Genomic DNA, 5,812 nt, shown 5'->3' with positions numbered 1-5,812 from the left:
GTCCGGCCAAGACCTCTTTACAGCCCGAGGGAAGAAGGAAGACGCAGACTGATTAATAAAGAGAGAGAGAGAGAGAGAGAGAGAGAGAGAGAGAGAGAGAGAGAGAGAGAGAGAGAGAGAGAGAGAGAGAGAGAGAGAAACAATAGCACATTTCATCGGACTATCAATTATGAAAACCATGAGACGAAGAGAGAAGGGAAAAAAAAGAAAAAAAAAGGGGGGGGGGGGGGTGGAACGGAATGAGAGAGAAAAAGAAAGAAAGAAAAATTGGTTATCGATATATCAATTTTGGTGTTGTGTGCAATACCTTTTTTATCATTTTTAATAGAAATGAGGAGCAATCATTATGATCATGGGAGCATAGGTATCTAAACAGAGAGATAAATAGGTAAGTAGATAGATAAATAGGTCGGTAGATAAATAGATAGGTAGAAATATACAGACATAGATAGATAAACAGATAGATAAGCATAGAGAGATCTAGATGTGTATGTATATGTATACGTATATTAAATTGAAAGGCATAATTTACCGCCACACCAATCAACAGAAACCGTGCAGCCTATCCTACATCTTAACGAAAATCGTAGATAATAAGATAATACCCACCTGGATTCATTGGAAGGCGCACATACATAAGCGTGCGGACAGGTGAGACTCTCCTAATGAGGATACACCTTGTGGATAATGCGGGTGAGCAGAAAAAATATGTATGCAAATGAAGCCGGCACCCACCCCTTAGGACAAAGCGCCTCGTACGCCATTTTCTATGCGATAGGCCTGACTTTTATAAATGTGCAGGTTCTCTCCAGATGACTATAAATATTCATTATTTCTGTCATTATCCTACGAGCGATTTTATAGTTCTGCAATAAAAGAGTATCTAAAGACATACGCTAATATTTAAAAAATATAAAAGGAGGGTTTAGAATGGAGACAATGCCGTAAATTATACAATATCCTAAGGGGATAATTCATATGCGTGGATTTTTTTTTCTTTTTTTTTTTTCTTCCCTTTTTCCTGAAGAGGCGTCTGACGTTGACAAAATAGTTGGGCCTGGATGGTCAGGAAAAAAAAAAACAACATAACATAAAATCACGGAAAACCTCAGCGGAAGAATCAAGAACATTTCGCCATTTTAACCTACAATATTTTTTTCTTCTAAAAACATCCTATTCTTACCGAAAATAACCAAATCTCATCCATTAAAAAAAGACAACTAAAAACCCAATCAACCCAAATCAACAATCAAAACCAACAAATAAAAAAAGACAAATAATAATAATAAAAAAAACATATACATACATATATATAAAAGACCACGAAAAGCTCTCACCGGCAACCCAAGCCCAGAAGGATAATAGGACTGTGACGTTGACAAAACACTCGAAACAGCCTGGTTAGTGTGGGTTACAAAAGTCATCTTGTCATGGTTAAGAAGTGATTGGAAAATTCGTTATTGGGCGGAGGTGTCTGTCGGTGCTCGTTATGCCTGGCTCGTGTTAACTGGGAAGAGGAAAAGGAAGAAGGGGTATAGGGAGGAAGAGGAAGAAGGGGTGTAGGGAGGAGAGGGAGAGGAAGAGGGGGAGGGGGAGGGAGAGGGAGAGGGAGAAGGGGAGGGAGGGAGAGGAAGAGGAGATAGAAGAAAGAGTAGGGGTAGAGAGGGGAGGAGAGGAAGATCAGGAGTAGAGTGGGAGAAAGAGCAGGAGTAAGAGTATGAAGAGGGATAGGAGTAGGAGGAAGCAGAGGATGAGTAGTAGCAGGAGGAATGGGTGGAACAGGAGGAAAGGGGATAGGAATGAAATGAAGAGAATAAAGGCTGTTCGAGAGAGAGAGAGAGAGAGAGAGAGAGAGAGAGAGTGAGTGAGTGAGTGAGTGAGTGAGAGTGAGTGAGTGAGTGAGTGAGAGTGAATGAGAGTGAGTGAGAGTGAATGAGAGAGAATGAGAGAGAGCGAAAGCGAGAGCAAGAGAGCGAGATCGAGTGCGAGAGCGAGACAGAGACAGACACAGACAGGCAAAACGAGGAGACAAAACGAACACAAAATCCTGACTACCGCCAACGAGATTCTGTTTGCCCAAGTCGCTCGCTACCTCTCTCCCCGTGTTAGAGTTGACATGAAATACCACCAGGGCGAATAAGGTTCATTTTTCCTAATCGTGCAGACAAAGAACGCGATGACAACGGTGATTGGATTAGTGATGACAAAAGGGTGTTGAGAAATAAATGATTATTGAAGTTGATTTACTCTTAATCTCTTCACATAGAACGCGTGTAAATACCTTTCGTAGTGTTATAGTGAGTGGTATAGCAAGTAATTAAGAAAACTTTAATGCAGCGGAGTTGATTACTAGGAAACTGTATTTAGGATTTTTTTTTATCATTATCTCCTTTCTTTCATTATTAGTGAATTTTCCTATTATGTATTTTTATGTATGATTCGTGGATTAATTTATCCGTTTAGCAACTTTGCAATGCATAGGAAGGAGGTTAATGGAGAGAGGAATCCAATATAGCGTAGGGAGGCTTAATGAAGGGATATTTCAGAATGAGTCAGTAAGCTTATGAATATCCAGGAGTGGCTGTGTTTTATATCAAATAGAAAGAAATTGTTTCTTAAAAAAAAAAAAAAAAAAATACAGTTCTTCACGTGATGAGAAATATAGCTACCGTCATATCCGTGTGTGTATGTATGTGTGCGTGTGCGTGTGCGTGTGCGTGTGCGTGCGTGCTTGAGTGTGTGCGCACTGAAGTGTGCCATGGTTGTCAAGGTTTAGTGAATTTGAGTTTGAATCCATGAGGATGATAATTGTAGTTGCAGTTGCAGTGATGATAATATTGACGATGAAGATACAGTAAAAGTATAAGTATAAAAATGATAATAATACTGATACTACTAAAGTGATATTGATAAAAATAATATTGATACTAGTATGATAATAATAGTAGTAGTAATATCATTATTATTATTATTATTATTATTATTATTATTATTATTATTGTTGTTATTATTAATGATCTACAAGAACAAAAACAATAGCAATGATAATGATAATAATCATAACAATAAAGGTATATCACACCAATTTTGATAATAATATTAACAACAAGAATAACGGTAATGATAATAATAGCAATAACAATAATGACAATGATGACAATAACAGTAATAACAATAATGAAATGACCTAGTCCCCCCCCCCTCCTTACTACCCACCAGGTCATGCAGCCACTGACCCAGCTGCACCAGAACCCTATGTCACCACTTTTAAATCACCAAAACAAAGGCAAACTCGCGACCCCATGACAGAGGCTATCGAAGCATTCCTACTCCGCCTATGTCATCACTCCCCCTGAAACCACCCACTCACGTTAGCAAAAAATGTGAATAACAAACAAGCATAGGTACTGCCCAACTGCATATCACATGAGGAACAAGAAGAAGGAGAATAAGAGAAGAATAGGGGAATTAAGATAATATTCACTCGCTCACACAGAATGAGGCAAGTGTTCACCACTACATACCCCGTGTTTTCCATCACGACAGCAGTGCTATGGCGATATGATAAAGGATTAAAAGACAAATCCTATAAAGTCAAGAAGCGACTGTTTCACTTTTTACTTAATAGAAGAAATAATGAGAAATAAGATAAAGAAAACAATAAATAAATGGGGAAGGCGAAAGAGAGTGAAATATAATGCCAAACTTATACAACGGACGCCCAACCTCAAGGTGTCATACCTCTACATAATGCTTTCCTATACAAGCGCAGAGGAGGCCGTCACTGAAGAATATTTGCTTAAAACTCCCGTTGAAAAATCACTCAAAACAAATACGAGTCACTCACCGTTTCAGTGAAAACTGTGGAATCAGAGCTGATGAGTTTTGGAAATGACAATTCTCTTCCAATCCATTTCAGGTCTTACGTCCACACTTCAGTAAAATATGTTAGAATGTCTGTCTGAGTCCATATCACAGATATACTGAAGGCAGATTGGAAACTAGCCAACGACTATCCATGGATGGGAAGTCGTTGTAAAGAAAATGTTGTGTAGAATAACATTGAGTCGTTCACTTGTTTTCAGTCTGTTTTAAGATAAGTTTGCGATACCGTTTTACTGTAGATAAAACAAGGACAAAGTTTCAGTTTGAGGAGCAAGGTGTTTAGTGAAAATGACCCGCCAACAACAGCGCCTGTCAAAACAAAATGTAGTAGTCTCTCTCTCTCTCTCTCTCTCTCTCTCTCTCTCTCTCTCTCTCTCTCTCTCTCTCTCTCTCTCTCTCTCTCTCTCTCTCTCTCTCTCTCTCTCTCCCAGAAAACGTGTAAATTTCAATTTAGATATGCACATACGATGCCGAGTCTGTATTCATACGCCATACTATAATGAAAGGGAGTGATCACCTTTGCTACCGGACTCTCTTAACTAACAGCCAAGATATATATTGACTTGGAAAACATGAGATTTAGAAATATCATGGACCATATTCATGTAGTGGGTATTCTCTCATATTGGAATATCCTCCTGTGACAAGACTGATTCGGTTAGAAAACAGAGTGTAATTTTTCGAAGAACTACACTATGCAATACCAAATGTCTCTTGACAAAAAAAAAAAAAAACTTATCTGCTTTCTTAGAGATTCTGATCCTTAGCTTTAAACTACAGAAAATATGAAGAAGGATGAGCATGGCATCGTCTGGCACTATGGCATAAATCTCGATCTACAATAAATTGTCTCGTAGGGAGCCTACAATAGGGACCAGATTAAGCTTAGGGTATCAACACACTATACAGTATACTCGGGTACAGGTTTGGAGGCAAAACCAAAGTCATGTTACCACTTCAAGACGCTCAAATTCCATGATCTTAATCATTACCTATTTTGTCGCGCGAAAACTGCATCTCATCGACCAAATGGCACTGTCCACTATGTCACTTGTTGAGTATATTGATATGGATGGCGATGATGATTGTGATTGTGATTATGATGGTGGTGAGGGTGATGATGTTGTTGTTGATGATGATGATGATGATGTTGGATGATGGATGATGATGATGATGATGATGATGATGATAATAGTGATGATGATAATAATGGTGATGATAATGATGACGATGATAATGATGATAATAATGATACTAATGACGATGGCGATGGTGATAATAATAATAATGATAATGATAGCGATGATGATAATGACAATGATGGCGATGACGATGACGACGACGACGATGATGATGATAATGATGGCGATGATGATGATGATGATGATAATGATAATAATGACGATGACGATGATAATGATGATAACAAAAAGAACAAAGCAGCAACAATAATAGTAACATGAAGAAGAATAAGACAAAAAAATGAAACAACAACAATACTAATGAACGGTTTCCTAGGTGTGTGCAAACGTACCTCTCTATAATAAGCACTTTGTATGATATGATCGTACGAATACACGCACGTGGGCGTACACCACCAAGGCATGCATATGAGATCACGAATACCTTCATTCATATAAGCCTATGGGATTCTATGATCAGTAACACGCGGACGGGATAATGTGCTTGTCTTTTGTTATCGTTAAAAATCTTATCCTTATTTCTAGAGTTTCTTTTTCTGTTTACCGTTATTTATTCATTATTTATCAATCATTAATACGTTCCACCGTACCTTCGACATTTGCAATTACAGTTGCATCATTAAAGTCGGAAGGAGAATGATATACTGTATTGCTTGTCTTGCTTAACATGGGAGAAAGACGTTTGACTGCAAGCGTAGTGTTGGGAATCCCGATCACCCATACAT

The 5,812-nt window shown here is 38.2% G+C and overlaps 1 long non-coding RNA gene across 1 annotated transcript in view; it reads right to left on the bottom strand.

Annotated features, from left to right (window-relative positions):
• LOC119575439 overlaps positions 1-3,966 on the bottom strand; it is an 8,164-nt gene extending 4,198 nt beyond the window's left edge. The window contains exon 1 of the long non-coding RNA XR_005228981.1: positions 3,848-3,966. This is a non-coding gene — a long non-coding RNA (uncharacterized LOC119575439). The remainder of the gene's footprint in view (positions 1-3,847) is intronic.
• Between the last annotated feature and the right edge of the window lie 1,846 nt (positions 3,967-5,812).

The sequence above is a fragment of the Penaeus monodon genome, chromosome 7, assembly GCF_015228065.2.
Source record: "Penaeus monodon isolate SGIC_2016 chromosome 7, NSTDA_Pmon_1, whole genome shotgun sequence".
NCBI classification, from domain to species: Eukaryota; Metazoa; Arthropoda; class Malacostraca; order Decapoda; family Penaeidae; genus Penaeus; species Penaeus monodon.
Note: the sequence above shows the minus strand (reverse complement) of the source record. Positions and strands in the feature narration are given on the sequence as shown.